This window comes from Larus michahellis, chromosome 9 (genome assembly GCF_964199755.1).
Source record: "Larus michahellis chromosome 9, bLarMic1.1, whole genome shotgun sequence".
Lineage (NCBI taxonomy): Eukaryota > Metazoa > Chordata > Aves > Charadriiformes > Laridae > Larus > Larus michahellis.
In genome coordinates, this window is record NC_133904.1 from 44,896,133 (window position 1) to 44,913,553 (window position 17,421).

General features: G+C 38.7%; 1 long non-coding RNA gene across 1 annotated transcript in view; it reads left to right on the plus strand.

Annotated features, from left to right (window-relative positions):
* The first annotated feature begins 902 nt into the window (after positions 1-902).
* Positions 903-17,421, plus strand: part of LOC141748385 (uncharacterized) — a 56,112-nt gene continuing 39,593 nt past the window's right edge. The window contains exons 1-2 of the long non-coding RNA XR_012588976.1: positions 903-988; positions 1,250-1,329. This is a non-coding gene — a long non-coding RNA (uncharacterized LOC141748385). The remainder of the gene's footprint in view (positions 989-1,249; positions 1,330-17,421) is intronic.

The following is a 17,421-nucleotide window of genomic DNA, read 5'->3' on the forward strand; positions in this document are numbered from 1 at the left end:
GAACTCACTACTTCAGGTAGTCACCAAAAGCAAACAAAAAGAAATCGAGCACAACCAAATGATACTTGTTAAATATCCAATTATTTTGTACAATATTTTCTAAGCTCTAAGTATGAATTAAAAAAGAAATAGCCTATGGTAACTATTTATTGCAATATTAAACTTACCTCTTTCAAAAGTATACACTGATCTCAGAAAATGATGCAGAGGCACACATATTCCAAAATACAAAAATACCACGTTTAAAAGGCTACAAAAGATCAATTAATTTATCTGATTTTGGACCCACTTGAAGGTTGCACACAAGATTAAAAGTAAGTGAAAGCAGCATGTTATCTAAGGCTAATAGCAATGTTCCTAGATAACTACTTCTGAAATAGGCGTTCTTAATCTTCTCATTTAGCATTTTAGAAAATCACCTGACTAGAACAAAATTAAACCTCATAATACTCCTACTCCTCACTCCCCAACCAAGTCACACGTACTATTAATAGCACTGCTTTACTGTTTATTGTTATTATATTAATCATTGTCATTATATTTTTTTGCTATTCGTTCTCCCAGCCAAAACTGCCGAGTCAAACAGAGAGAGGTAATCAGGTTGTTGGGTTTTGGCGGAGTTCCCCTCCACAAGATCTAATGGGATATTAAAGTCCTCTCTTGAAAATACAGCGGGAATGGGTACAGGCCTCCCTCAGCTCCCACCGCCCCAGGGCCCAGCCTCCCGCCTTCTGCCCCAGCTGGGCCTCATCAGCTCCCAAGGTCCTACACCAACCTCTCCCAGGCAGCATTCCGGGCACGTTTTCTGTTAGGAGGGAAAGAAGAAGTTCTGCTATCCTTCAAACTGTGTTAAAAAAGCCCATCAGACACTTACATGGAGGGCAGGCCCAGTCTGCAGGCTGAGGAGGCACAATGATTAGCTGTTAAAAGACGAGAGGGCCGGTAGCAGGGTGCTCTCTCCTCACACTTGAGCAAGAAAACAAAAAAGGTAGGAGACCGTCTCTTTTTCTTAATGTGATCTTCTTGTCAGGTTAGCAGTATTGCCTAATTAGAGCCAGCCTAGAAAAATTAGCACTAATTTCTGCCTGCTTTAGCTGCCCAGTCAAAGAGCTGGGAGTTGTTAGGGGGCTTTCCTCAGCCAGGGCCTGGGCCCTGGCCCCACAGTGGTGCCGGCTGTGGGGAGCTGAGGAGTGGTAGCCCTGAAGTGGTAGGGGTAATACTTGTCTCTCCTCGGGCTCTTTCCCCACAGACAGGGCAGGAAGTGGTGGCTGCTGGGTGACAGACCAAGGAGCTCTTCAGGCCTGTCCTGTTCCTGGGATGGAGTTGGAGGTGAGGAACGTGGGGAGCTGAGGCAGCCAGGGTGTAGGGAGGAGAGGGGCCGGGCCACCCTGTCTGGTGGGGAGGTGTGCTGGGGATGGACGGGCCCCAGAAAACAAGGTGTGAGCGGGTCGGGGTGCCTGTGGTGGTGAGAGTGACTGTGAGGCTTGTGAAGGCCTTCTGGCTGTGCCTCTGCTCTTGGTAGAGTGACTAATTAACTGGTAAAGCATTGGTGAAGAATCTTGGGCTGTTGGAATGCTTTGTTATGGTTCGTGACTGATTTTGAGAAGATGTAGGCACTGGGACTAGTTGTTACCCTGTGTTGTTTACAGACCTGTCTCAGGAGTGTAGAAGGGCTGTAAACTAATTAATCTTATTTACTAGCAAAATGATAAATCTAACAACAGTATTAGGCATGTCTGTATTTATTTTAACATCATCTAAATATTGTTAGTCTAAGAACTGTTGCTACTAATTATTTTGTGATCACATCTGTGAAAGGAAACACTGTGTAAAAACTCTGTCTGTAATGTTTTGACAAAATAGGTTTGGTAGACTATACAAAGGGAGTTTCCTTACAGCCAGTCTGGTTCTGCTGACGCACTGTGATACGTTTGAATCTCAGGTTGCAGGTGGAAAATGTTATGATGAGGCTTGGCAAATCTTTGTGCTTTTCTTTCATCCTGTTTCCTTTACCCTGGGGGTGAATTATATGCATGAATAATGAAGACAAAATTTGGCCTAGTATCTTTTGAATTACCTTTGCTGTGCTGGTAAAGATCTGATGTTTTCATTGGACTTGGTCTCTGCGTTTCATCCGCTTGCACTTTAGGTTGTGTTTTTTGGAAGTTCAGTGGCTGAAATTCAGAACACGCTATGGTGAGATGTGGACGTCTTTTGTGGGCTCCTGGGCCATGAAATGGAGCTAGAATTCATAGCCCCTACTTGTAATCGGACAGCTGATAGAGTTGCATTTACTGTTTTATTACAGTGGGTTTGATTTGGTGAACTTCTTACAACATGTTATTGGAAGCTCATTTCCAGCAATTTGTATTTTTCAGTGGCTCTAAAAATATGTTATTTCTTATATTACTGGAAAGTTTATTACCCTACTTTCATTGTTAATGATAAATACTGTTGTATAACTTGTTTGCTCTGAGCAAGGAAAAAAATTTGGTGGAATATAGTCATAAGAAAAATACTTTAATCAGTAATTTAAACGCAAAAAAAAATGTACTTCACTGCTGGAAAAAGGAAAGATATTTTCCAACTCAAGGACAAAAATGTAACATTAAAAATCATTAAACTAACAACAGGAAGATTTAGCTTACCTTTGTATTAATGTGAATAGCAACTGTAGGGTATTAACAATTTCAGCTATACCAGAAACAATGTAGATGTTTGCAGATATGGGTATAAAACCATCAGGCCTCTGGCTCTCATTATGTTAAGCTGCCTCACATGCCTCTGACTGATTTTCTGTTAAATAAATAAGTAAGATTGCCTTATAGTTTGTGGACTGCAATTAATGTTGGAACACACCAGATGTACTCCGAAATCTTGTGAGATAAATGGGTAGACTTACAAATCAATTAAAAATATTTGTTTTGATGTGTCCAATTATTTCCTAGAATATTAATAAATCCTTATTAAAATGTATTAATGCATAACCAAATATTATATCTGTATCAAGTGCTATTGAAATAATACTGAGTTAAAATTTTTCACTGCAGAATTCTCCTTGCTTTCTGCCTTTGAACTACAGAAAGGCACATTCTCTTCCTCCTGGTTGGTGTGTTTTGGGGTTTCTTTTTTTTGTTTGGTTGGTTTTGGGTTTTGATTTATTTTTTTTACAACTCGGTAAGGAACTTTCTAGGTATTAACTTGTACTGGTAATTGCCATGTTGACCTGTTCAGGTCTGCAGAAATTGTGCATTTCTTTAATTGTAACTGACAAAATAACCTGCAAAGCAGTTATGAAAATAAAATGCAGAACTTAGAAAACACAGCATTTGTTTTTTCTCCTATGTTTAGCTCATGTTGCTGTGCTTAATATGGTGATGAAACAACACTTGTGTCACCAGTTGTTGTAAAGAACATGTCGTTAAACACAGTCACAACTGTTGTAATGTATATAGAGTGTTTGTGTATAGAGTCTGCTGTGCCCCTTTCCTTACTGATTACAGAGCATATCTGTGGCCTCAGACTGGCTGCTTAAACTGAAAACACCACTTCACTCCTGCTAGAGGGTTTTAGTACAAATGAAAAACAGGTTTCAGGAAATTATTGGGTTATATTTCAAAACTGACACAGAAAATACAATTGCCAAGGTCTTAGCTGGTTATGAATGTATATGGAAGATCTCTGTCCGAACGTGATCCTCTTATCATATCAATGGAGTCTTTCTCACAGCATCAGCAGCTAGGATCGTGTCCATCCAGATTTGTTTCTCAAACTAAGTACTTGCATGAAAACTGGAAAGGGGGGAAAAAAAAGTTTCATAATGCTTACGTATTTACTGTCAAGAAAATAAAGGTAATAGGCTACTTGGTGTATACATCTCTCTACATATAAAATGCATAGACTACCATTCAAATCAGGAAGATAATAACAAGATTTTTTTGTGACAACATATCTTCTATTAGAAACAAACCTTTTTATAAAATAAAGATGCCTAGTTGTTTAATCAACCCTTTCATCATTAACTAAAATGTATGTGAAATCAAAATATGCCCTCTGAAAAAGCCAATATTCTGTTTTGGTCAGGTACTGTTGCCATAATAGGCTTTGATTGTAATTTGATGCCTTCTCTTTCTCTCTTTGCTGTCAAAGCATCATGTATTGGTCAGGACTGAGTCCAGTCAAGTAAGCAGAATTGCAATTTTTTCATGGAAAGCTTAAGCAAGAACTGTTTTAATCAGCTTTAGGTTGAAACATTCCTTTTTGATAAAAGTTTAGGAAATATTCTAATCTTGCTTTGACTGTAAAGCAAGCTGTCTTGTATTGTGATGCCAGATTGCTCCTGAATGTTCTGGCTCTGCATGCTGCATAGTTTCAACTGAGATTACTAGCTTTGGTTTTACAGTAGTGCACAGTCAGTATGTTCTTTTTGCACCCGAGATGCTTATTTATACCTGTTGCAGTATTCATGTTGCTTGCTTCTTGCAGTGCAAGGTTATAGAAATTACATTTCCTTTCGCCTTTAGCAACATAACGGCAAGTTCTAATGTAAAAGCTACTTGAAATTTTCTTTATCTTGTACTTGACTATAAAGTAAAAAAATTCTACGTTTGTTTTGTTATCGTGTAACATAATGGTCCTGCATATTTTTTTCCTTAATCATAACTTTTCCCGAAGGAAAAATCCACTAAAGAACCAATACAGTTAGAAAATGTCATTGTTAGCGTCCATTTTGACTTATGTGTAAATTCCCAATACCTGTACACAGGAAAAGCAGAGAGAAAAATCATTCATATTAGATCACTTCCAACTATAGGTCGGGAGGTTCAGAGGTTCTGAGGCTCAGAGAACCTGGGAGTAAACTCTGCTGGGTTTGGTCTGTTTATCTTTCTTAAATGCTGGTATCTCTGAGCAGAACATGCGACAGCTACTCTTTTACCATGTGTTCCTCTTCCGTGTCTTCTTAGTGTTGGAGCCAGTACCATCTACACCTGCCAAGACACATATGCTCTGTGCACTTGTTAAAGTAGCACTGTCAATCCAATTGCATTTTATATATAATCATCCTGTCTTAAAGCTGAATGTTTTATCTTCTCACCTGACATAAATACTGAGACTCAAAGGAAGTTAGGCATATTAGTTTAAGTGAGTCTGCTATGTTTTTCTAACCAAATTTTAATCCTGAGAGAAATTAAGCATTTGCTATCCTAGTAAAATGACTAGATGTTGTTGTAACTTTATACCTCTCCGTAAGGCTAAATCACATTTAATCATGGACGTTTTAAGAAATTTAGGTTAAAATAAATGGTTGCAACACCACTTGCCAAACTATTTCTGGGATAGCCTTTCATCCAAAAGCAGTATAGTGGGATTGGAAATTAAAACAATAAAACTCCAGTTACTATTCTGAACATGAGCAGGATTATTGAGAATCTGTGAGGGTATGTCAGATCATAACCTCAATCTGTGCTGTAAGGACCTGCCTCCATGTCTGTGTTTGGCAGTTAAGGCACGTAGTAATGCTCAGGAAGCTCCATGCACCTCTTCGCGTTGTAAAGCAGATTCGCATTCTGTTTGGCCGCTTCCACGGCCCTTCATGTCTTGAGACATAATTCATGTTGCTGAAGCAGTTTAAGAGCAGTACCAGGAATTTTCCAATGAAAACAAAAGCACTTGATAATACTGTAAAGTAGGCAGCCCAGAGAGCACTTAATCTATTTACGTTCTGACCATAACTAGGGACGTAAAGAGAATAAGAAGAGGTCAGGGCAGTGGCCTTGTTCCTGAGGACAGCTTCTAGTGATTTAACCATCTGTGCATCTGGCTCAGAGTAAGTATGCAGTTGCAGCAGAGCTGTATGCAAGTTCTAGGACTACCTGCTTTTTCCTGCCAAAGACATAGGATTTCTGGCTATTTGACAGTGAACGCCTCACTCGGGGATGCTTATGCTGATATGTGTAATGTTCTGTGCCAGCAAGTGGTACCAGGAAATTTTTCATACAAACTTCAGATCTTCAACAACCTGGATGGAACAGTCTCCTGTGTGCAACAAGTGAGAAAGCAGCTCCAGCTTAGCATCTCTGTCATTTCTTCAAGTAACAGAGAGTTTCATTTCAGGACGTGTGGCATCTTCTCATCTTACTGCTGCCCTTTGTGCAGTTCATGAAAGGGACTTAAATAGGCAATCTTTCAGAGCTAGGATCTTCATCAGTGAGCAAGCCTTTTCAAGAGAAGAAAAGATCCTCCAAATGACAAAGCGTGTTCTGATGTAGGTGACGGGGCAAGCTTTATAGTTTTTCTAAATTACTGTAATGAAAAACAGATATTTCCAAAACATGCTATACTGGAACCTATGTTGCTCCCTTTTTACATATGATCCAAATACCCCAAGCAAAATCCAAAATGAAAAGCACAACATATTTTATACACACTAATTTTGTAAACATATTATCTGTAGTTAGTTGTATATATGACGGTTTTGTATAATTCTTGCACTTTTTTGTATACTATTGACATGACTTATTGAAGACATTGGATTTTTTTTGTAGAGGGTATGGGAGAAATGATACATGTGGTAGCATGTAGCAGATTGTGTTTTAAATAAGGAGCAAACAAAACATGTTTGCAGTTTTTCCTGAAAGAAGACTAAAGGGGTTACCATGGAAATTATTCTAATTTGTGATCCATTACATCAACAAATACTTAACTTGTGGGGGTTTTCTTCTACCTCTAAATATCATTAGAGTCTTGCAAAGGTAGTCAAGAATATTGTAGTATCTTTTCATAGATTGTCAAGAGCTCTATGTAGCACAGACCCTCTAAGGGAGTAGCAGGTTAGCAGTGCAGTTCAGTTTTGCTGTCCAAATTGCATATAAAAAACTTCCAAATTCTTCAGACCTCATTCATAGTAGCTTTTCTACAACTCCTCTGGAAGAGATTTGGTTTTCCTCATTTTTTTTGTTAAATAAAATAGTTAAATTTTGATTTGAACCTCTCTGAAGTTTGAGGTGATTCATGTCATGAGCTGAACTTCATAGCTGAAACCCGTGTTTTATTAAAAGAGGGGTTTGTGCAGTGGTGGGATAAAGCAATACACTTGCAGCAATATGCAGCCAATTTCCACCTTTGTTGCCCTACCATTTCATGTAATATTGATTTAAGAAATATATTAATATTAAATAGTTAATCTTTGATCCTATATTTAAAAAAATTAGCCTATGCTTAAGAGCTCAGATCGTAGCCTAGAGCCACATTTATTATGCAGCCTGCGTACAGCCCTGCATTATTCTGCTTAGGAAAATTTTACTCAAGAATAAAGTTTTGTGGCAATAACAATATTGCAGATTATTTCCAATGAATTCATTGCAAATTATTTCTGTTTATTCACTATGCTATGATAACAACATCATTCCCACTTCAGCAGCTACCTTGGGGCTTTCAAAAATTTTACAGGTTTTTGAAAGCCTACTTTTCGAATTCTTTATACATTATGTCTTCTAGGGTAAGATCAATTGAGAAGTACACTTCCAGTTGACAGTTTTGGGGTGGGTTGTTTGGTTGGTTGGGTTTTTCTAGTAAACCATTTTTAAGCTTTCATTACTGGTTAAATAAAACTTAATATTTCCAGTAGAGAAGAAGAAGGAATACTAGCAAGGAAAGCATTTTGAGCATAGAATTAAAATAGATCAATTTCCTCCTCTGTTTGTAGCTATGAGAAGAATTGATTTTTAAATAAGGGTATTTCAAATGAGGTGGGAACCTTATAACTTCACCAGAAAATGCGGTGTGTTGTTGGAACAATAATTGCAATGTTTGCCTTAAAGTTCAATTATAAAACTAAGCATCAGCATTTTATTTTGTTATTTTCATTAGAAGCCTACTTCACTTTTACTGAAATATTTATTTAAAAAAAAAACTAATACAACTTGTTCATTTGCACATTTTTTTTATTTTATTTGCATAATATTACCTATAATAGCAATTCAGATAACATTCCTGCACTATAAAGTTGGACGTTAAAGAAAAATATCGGTATATAACATTTTCATAAGACTTTAATTGAGCTTTGCTGTGGTAGGGCCTCATTAAAGTCGGTGATGGCAGCATGTTATTTTTGCAAAGTGGCATGTATGAGCTCTGGGAATCTCTAAACCCTTGTTAATGTAAAAAGTACTGTTTTCCCCAAAGAATCTGTTTGAATTTGGTGGATTATTTGTTTGGGTAAATATTCCCACAAGTCCATGGGCCCCTATGGGATGCACCCAAGAGTGCTGAGGGAGCTGGCGGAAGTCATTGCTGGGCCGTCCTCCATCATCTTTGAAAGATCCTGGAGAACAGGCGAGGTGCCGGAGGACTGGAGGAAAGCCAGTGTTACTCCAGTCTTCAAAAAAGGCAAGAAGGAGGAGCCGGGGAACTACAGGCCGGTCAGCCTCACCTCCATCCCTGCGAAGATGATGGAACAGCTCGTTCTGGGCATCATCTCAAGGCATGTGGAGGAAAAGAAAGCTATCAGAAGTACTCAACATGGATTCACCAAGGGGAAATCATGTCTGAGTAATCCGATAGCCTTCTATGATGGCATGACTGGATGGATAGATGAGGGGAGGGCAGTAGATGTGGTCTACCTTGACTTAAGCAAAGCGTTCGACACGGTCTCCCACAACATCCTCATAGGGAAGCTTAGAAAGAGTGGGCTTGATGAATGGACAGTAAGGTGGATAGATAACTGGTTGAAAGACAGAGCTCAGAGGGTCATGACTGGGGGCACAGAGTCTAGTTGGAGGTCAGTGACGAGTGGTGTTCCCAGGGGTCAGTACTGGGTCCAGTCCTCTTCAATATATTCATCAATGACCTGGATGAGGGGATAGAGTGCACCCTCAGCAAGTCTGCTGATGACACAAAGCTGGGTGGGGTGGCTGACACACCGGAAGGCTGTGCCACCATACAGAGAAACCTGGACAGGCTGGAGAGTTGGGCAAAGAGGAACCTTATGAAGTTCAACAAGGGCAAGTGTAGGGTGCTGCACCTGGGGAGGAATAACCCCGTGCACCAGTACAGGTTGGGGGCTGACCTGCTGGAGAGCAACTCTGTGGAAAGAGACCTGGGAGTCCTGGTGGACAACAGGATGACCATGAGCCAGCAATGGGCCCTTGTGGCCAAGAAGGCCAATGGCATCCTGGGGTGCATCAAGAAGAGTGTGGCCAGCAGGTGGAGGGAGGTCATCCTCCCCCTCTGCTCTGCCTTGGTGAGGCCGCACCTGGAGTACTGTGTCCAGTTCTGGGCTCCCCGGCTCAAGAGGGATGGGGAACTGCTGGAGAGGGTGCAGCAGAGAGCTACCAAGATGATTAGGGGACTGGAACACCTCTCTTATGAAGAAAGGCTGAGGGATTTGGGTCTCTTCAGTCTGGAAAAAAGACGGCTGAAGGGGGATCTTATCAATGCTTATAAACGCTTAAAGGGTGGGTGTCAGGAGGATGGGGCCAGGCTCTTTTCAGTGGTGCCTGGGGACAGGACAAGAGGTAATGGGCACAAACTTGAACATAGAAGGTTCCATCTCCACATGAGGAGGAACTTCTTTCCCCTGAGGGTGGCAGAGCCCTGGCACAGGCTGCCCAGAGAGGTGGTGGAGTCTCCATCCCTGGAGACATTCAAAACCCGCCTGGAGGCGTTCCTGTGCCACCTGCTCTGGGTGACCCTGCTCTGGCCGGGGGTTGGACTAGATGATCTCCAGAGGTCCCTTCCAATCCTATGATTCTATGATTTCTGCATCAGGTAACTAGTGTACCATAGTTTGTTTATCTGTTTGTTCTTTGCTTATATATATATGCGCACTATAAAAGCATTTAAATCCATGGATTTTTTTTTAGAGATATATTGATGTTTTACCTTTCTCAAAGGAGCAATTATGTTGCAGCACATTAAAAAAAAAAAATCTACGTTTTTGAAAAAGCTGTTTTCTTTTAAATGCGTGTGCTGTTTGAATCTGCAATCCCAACAATAGATGTAATTTTAATTGTAATGTGCAGAATGTCTCTAAGGTAAATAAAGGTATTGCTCTTTCAAGGTCTGTCTAAGGGTCTTCAAAAGAAAGAAAAAGCAGTTGAACGGTGACATTAGAGGAATGGTATCTGTTGTAACTGTAATGGCATCACACTTCTGTTGCTTGTTTGTTGTCTGTAGTCAAGCATTTTTGGCTGACAGAATCACACTCTTTTAGCCAATAGCATTTCAAAAATAAATTTTTGCCCAGCAGATTCTTCTGTTTGCAGCTCATGGTCAAAGTGTATCTCACAAGGCTGAACCAAATCCTGGTAGTATGAGTGGCTATCTCTGTTTAGAGTACCTGTCTGTATAAAGCACCTAATAAACATCAAGAAGGCGGCCCAGTTGTGGCCCTAAGTGTAATGTTGGTAGCAGAGGGCAGAAGTAGAAGTCACTGTAGGGATAGAGCCAGCACCATAAGGATTTTGCATAAGTCTCTAGTCTCCCCACTGCTCCTTGTCTTAAAAAAGAAACACCACAACCCACCCAACCAACAAAAACCAAAACAAAAAACCAACCCTCTTGCTTTTTCTTTATTATTCAACTTTTTTAATGAACTGGCTTTTTCAAATAGTTAGCTGAGAGACCTGGCATGTTAAATGGATAAACATGTGTAGTTCACCAGGATGAATTAGCCTCTGAACAGGAAAAGTGCAAACAACAAAATCAGCTGGGTAGCAGAGTGGTCTCATGCTGCAATATTCATAGTAGGAATTTTTTTTTATATGTTATATTAGTCTGACTATGACGTTAGTTTTCTTCTCCCAATTAAAGGTGGGCTGCTTAATCAAAGCTCTTTAGTGCTAGAGAAGGGGAGGGGAGGAGAGGGGAACTATAACAATGAATGTGGCCATATCTGACTGCTGGCAAAACTGGACCGTTCCACCTTTTGAATGAGTAAAATCTTGGAGTATTCTTTCTGATAATCAAGAACCCACATTTCTCCACAGCAAACTCTGCGTTGGCTTTGAGTTGGTAATTGGGCTAATATTGAGATGTGACTATTCGGACCCCCAACATTCTTTTTTGTCAATATCCTTTGTTTGTGTTTGCTCTACTATGTCCTAATCCTACGCTATAAGCACTTTAGTGCTCTTTGCTTTGCTCATTACTCAGCGTTTAGATAGCAAGCCTTAATGAGGCCCTTTAAGTTATGCTATAAATGAAGTGTAAGTAGGAACAGACCTAGACCCCTTTAAAACTACACTTTGCTTCCTTTGCTGTGAACAGAGCAGGAGAGAAAAAGTTTACCACCTGGGTTTTGATGCATTTACTAGCTTACACAAGATGGCCATTAGTGCTCATCAGAGACAGTTTTTCTGGTTTTGTTCATTTTCTTTTTAATATGTTGTCATTTACGAAGAGATAAGCAGTCTGTAAATGTAAATCCGTGGGTTTTTTTTAGAATTCTTACATAAACAAGCAAAGCTTCTCAAAGCATTGAAGGTCATTAAAATTTAATGCTGTGTAAAGTTCAATGATCAATGTATCCATTTAGTAAACATACCTTTTTGTACAAGCTTTTAGCTCTTGTCTCTTATTAGTATTCAGGTGGAATCATTACTGAAGTATTCCAAATACATATTTTAAATGAAGCTTTTAAAAGCTTCCTCTGGCTTTTAAGTTTATACTCTTTAAATTACTAAAAGGTTCTTCTGTTATGTGATGTAATATTTTGCAATGTCTGTTTATATAATGTTTTTCTTTCATTCCACTCTATTTTTTTGCCTTTTGATGCAGTTGAAAAAAAAAAGTTAGCTGTCTCTAAAATGGAGAGCTTTCTTTTGTTTGGCCACAATATAAATAAGACACTTATAAAGGGCAAGACGAACTCTTTTATTGCTTAAGTATTCTTAATATTTAAGTCTAATAAAGATCATATTTTGCACAGCAATATTGTCATTAGTTCTGTCTGTTGTTCCCACTAGACCAAACTACTTTTATACCCTGTTGTAATACCCATGGCCTTATTAAGCCTTGCTACATAGACAGTCTTCAGTTTACCTCTTAAAGACATTATCAAGCTTATTCCAGGGTAGATGTTTTCTTCAACAGAGAATTTTAGCGTGATACTGGAGATGGAACTAATGTGTAAGTGTCCATCTAAATCTACCTTATCTCTTTTTCTTGTTTAAAACTGAAAAAATGTTTTGCTTTAGGATCAGATCTTATAAAAGGGTTTTATGAGCAGATCATTCCACTTTACTGGATTCTGCAGGATTGAGGAATCTGTCCGTAGCAGACTTCCTATGAAGAGTATATTCGATTCAGAATTTGCTTCTACTACTAAAACAAATGCTGTTCCAGAATCTTCCTGTGACCTTAAAAGAAGTATTCATTAACTAGACAAGCAATGAATTTAGTTTCCTCACTTGTCCATATATCTGAAAAACTATTTTTACATGTAATGCTTATAGATAGCTATCCATGTATCATTACTGTGTTGAGCTGGATGGTGATCTCGATTTGAACCTTAATTGGAAAGCTTAAATAGAAGAAATGCTAATCAAAAGGCTTGGTAGATGCTGAACAGAATGTGCATACAGAGAGAAATTACCCTCATCACTGAGTCGTTATTTAAGCATATTATGGTTCAGTATAGGTAAGCTGATGTTCTTACTCTGAGGCAAGAGTAATCATTTGGAGTGGTGATATTGGACTGACAGCTGAAAAGCAGAGCTTTCGTATTTCATATAATGTCTCTGAGTGACTTTGTGTGGCTATGTGCATGTATACATATACAAAGATATATCGAGAGATATAATATGCAAATGTACATACATATTTACAAATACCTGTTTTTAAAATTGATCAAATTGTATGTGTATTATCACAAATATACAGACATCATTGTACAAGAATGTATGTAAACGTTAATGAACATTCAGGGCAAAGTGTTCCAGCTCCTCATTATGCCTCCAGTTGTGACCATAAGCAATGGGTGGAATTTGGCAGACTGGCTTCCAAGTATAATCACTCAATCAGTTTCACCATGATTGATAATGAATGTTAAACTATAGGTGAAAATTAGAAGCTATTTTTCAACATTTGGTCTTGAGTTATGATATTATCTCCTATTTTAAATGGACTTTTTCTTTTTAATTAAGAAATCAAACCAGGTGTCACCATTTGAAAAAATCAATAGGAACATGTTTTTTATCACTGGGATGAAATTATTATTTTTCCTCCAGTCAGCCGTATTTTTTTCTGCTCGCAGTGAGTAACAAGGCTTTTTTTAGCCTGTCTCACAAACATGCACTTGCAGTTCTAATCCCTTATAAGAAATTAGCGCTCCGGTTCTATCTAAGTTCCAATAATAGATGTTTTCAGACAGCAGGCTTGGATAGTTAATTTGGCTAATCGTGACTATCTAGACTGTCTATCAGAGAGATTTATCAGTAATTCTTTCTACACCTGAATTACCACATAGTCAGAATTGTTTCTCAGGCCAAAAGAACATAAACAGCAGGGGTTTTTTTTGTCTTTCTCTACATGAAGTATGTACTGACTGCTGGCAGCGATGATCCTTGACATGATACCACCTTTATTTGGGCAAGAGCACAACCTGCTGTTTGAGTTTTGCCAGATTCTCTGTTTTGAAGGTTAAGTTCTGTCCATGGTTAAGGCATTTCAGCATTTGTGATTGAAATGGACTTGGGCTATTAAAAGCTCCATGATTCAACCGATCTTATGATACTACCATGCTCTGTAGAGAGAAAATGCCAAGAATTTGTGTGCTTTGCTGTCTGTGCGCAGAGTGCATTAGGAGTTTGAGGAGTCTTTCATCTGTCCTATAGGATCATCTCCTGTAGGATCATGCACTATGTAGCAATGAGGAATGAGCATCCTCTGTGAGTACATGCCGGTATTCACTGCAGAATGATTTATCATATCAGTAATACTTTCTTTAGGCTGTGCCCAGGCTGCTGCAGGCAATTGTTTATTCTTTCTTCTTCTACGCCTGATTTTTGTTTTGGAGTTTGCTTGTACTGAGATCCTGCATTCTCTTGGATGGGTTTTGTTCAACAGCTCAAAAGATAGTGGGGCCAGCAGTGCCTGGAGTCACCTGAGAGCAAGGTTTCTTTCTTCTAAGCTTTAGAGATAAGCAGCACCTGTATTATATTCATTCACTTTCTTTCATTGTTTTCTAGATTAAAATCAGTGTGCCTGAAGGTCATTGAATTACTCGATGTGTGAATGTGCAGTTATTTCCTCTCACTCTACTGTCGCTGTTATTGCTAAATGAAACACTCTTTTCTTGCTTAAATTTGGGAATTCGTATTACAGTAGTTTGCTACATGACTAGAATTGGATTCCCTCACATGCAGCTTTACGAAAGTATAGACTGGTCTAGAGTCCGATTCACCTGGTGTGGGTATATTCTGTCAGTGGAGAATGCGTGAGGAATCTCGTTCCTATATCTGTTATTGTTATTATTACCTATCTCCCTGGATCTTGGATCATGGATATAACCTTGCATTTGCACAAAACAAAATTTATCTTTTTCTAGAGTAACTGATGTGCAGGCCAACACCTCAAAGAAACTGCTTTGTACTGAAGTTCAAGAACTTCATTCTGAGGCATTTTGTGCTTGAGGCTAGTTCATGCTTTTAAATAACTGCCTGCAGAGTTGTTAAGCTGCGCTGCTGGGGGAAGCAACAAGGAGAGGGAGACCTCAAGAAAGAAGATGTGAGATCTTGTCAAAATTCTATTTTTATGTGTAATTCTCCAGTCAGGATTCTGTTGCACTATCAGAGCACACCCTTCTCTTCCAGTGAAGACTCCTGTGTCTTCATCCCACTGATAGGTATGAAGAGACTGAGAAATTTACGGTTAACACTTTAAAGTTAGCATTAGGATCGTTTTCAAAGAGAAACAATATTTTTCATTTATTATGCAAAATAATTCTTGCAATAATACCTTGTATTTTGTTGCATATCCTGTTGCTCTTGAAGTTGGGGAATAGATTTTGTGGTAGAAAAGCTTTCTCTGAGTCCCCTGTTGCTTTTAGGACCTGTATAAAGACTGCTATTCATGATCTGTGTAAGAACATTTATCACTGGCTCCAAATGAGGTTTGGCTGATTTTTCTGGCTCATCTATCAGGAAAAGATTAGGCTGATCTTGGGGGGGGGGGGGTTACTATAGTTGAAGTTTTCCAAGATGGTGAAATATAAGGCAGGATGGGCTCTCTATAAAATAAAAATGTAAGCACAAATGAACGAGGTGGTCAAAACTTGATGAATTCTACCATTTTTGTTACCTTCTGTATCCAGCTCCAGAACAACTGTCTTGAAAATTTCAGTTAGACACTGGTCAGTGAGCTGTTTATCCCAAAGTGCTTTTCGGCATATTAGAATTGATTATCCAGTAGAGCAAATGATAATCCTTAAACATGCCTGTGGGCTTTTTCATCTACACTTAAAAATTATTTTCCTTTATTATTTTTTTTTTCTCCTGGCATTGATTTAAATAACTTATATATAACCCAGTAACTTTGGAGATCTGTTGGGTGCTCAGGTGATTAGAAAATAAATTATTCCAGATAGGATCCCAGAGTACATAGATGTTAAGAGATCAGGCTCTGCTGGCTGCAGTAAGGAGAAGGGCAGTGCTGACAACAGAATATTACTGGTGGCTTTGATACTGACAAAATGTTATGATATGAGAGGGAACCATGGTGATACTGATGATATTAGGACCTGGCTTGCTGACAGTCACATGTCAGATAGCTCTAAATTACAGATCTGTGCACGCTAAGCTACTTTGTGTGTGGATAAGAGAACCCAAGGATTTTCAGACCAAGACAACCTAGTTTCATCTTTCTATCTTTGGGAATAGTGGTGCTGAACACTACTGGGAGTTCAGCGGTGCTGAGTGAACTCTTGTGGTGTTCAGCTGGTAGTGCCTATAAGGCTGCACTTGCAGCTTGGTTATGGAGCTAACCACAACCCAGCACTCTCAGGCTTTAATACAGGTGCTGGCCTAATGCATTCAAATTTTAAAGACAGCATTCTGTTCTCTCCAGAAAACTTCTGAGGTAGGTAGTGGAGTGGTTGCACTTTAAAAATAGGTGATAAATTTTTATTTTCTGCTAAACCTGAATATTAGTTTTGGCACAAATAGCATAAATAATTTAGCTAATGGTATAGTTAAGTGAAATCAATGATGCCAGCAATCAGGAAGAGCAGGCAGAAAATGGGTATGCAACCCAGACAGTTTTGTCTTATCTAAACTAAAACTCAGAGTTCAAGGATTCTTTTTTCCTTTGACTGATCCTAGTGCCTACATTCTTAAATAGCATATGCACCCCATGACCTTGCCTGCCTTTAATTCACCTACATGTAGGCAAATACATTTTTTTGTGCTTTGGTCTAGGTATCTGTCAATTGTATCTGAAAAATCTCTAAGTCCGTATATTATGTAAATGGCTGCAATAAGGGAAATCTCTGGATCTCAAGAACTTGAAAGCATGTTTCTCAATAGTGTTCCACAATTCAATAAAATTCTCTGTTTTCTATGTTGCTGACCGCAAAGTCAAATGCTGAGAAGCAGGGTGCAAGACCTAAAACTAACAAGTTCATTCTCTTATTTAATTTAATGTAGACCAAACGTTTCAAAAACTATCTCTGTCTGAACCAGTGAGAGTGGAGAGGGAATTTATTACTCCTTTTTAAGATGCTTGGACCTACAGATACATGCAAACACTATGTGAATAGGTATGCAAATTAGTAGGCAAAGTACTACTACAAGATGCCTGAGAAATAATACTCATAAACTCCATGACTGACCTAATAATAATTTGGTGTCTTTCAGAATTTTCCCGTAAACTTTTTAATAGTATTTTATAGACTCAGGAACCTGCTAGTGGTTAGTTTGATTTGTGCTTATCTCTGTTTTCATTGAATTAATACCTAAGAAAGTGACATTTCTGTACACACTTCAAATAGCAATCCATAAAGGAAATGGAAGAAAAATCCAAACAGTTTTATGCGGCTTACTATAACTGATAGTCCTTGGGAGAGGACCGAATAAATAATAGTAGACTAAATCACTTTGTAAACTTCGTTCAAGAAACTTTAAAATGATAAAATAAATCTCATTCTCTCACAATTGATGTTTGTTTGTTGCAGTTTTTTTTCCTCTTGCCCTTGCAGAGGATGTAAGTCGTTTGTTACGTACAACAATAGTCTGCTGACGACTTTACCCCAAACAAACAGTCTTTGTTCTTACCTTTCAAGTCTGCAATCTGGTAGGGTAGATGTGCATGACAGGTTTTTGATAAATAAATGCATAATAAAATGTGGTTAGACTTTATTTTCCACCAATGTTTTGTGGTATCAAAAAGAGCTTGGCAGATACTTTAACTTTACTGTGGCAGGTA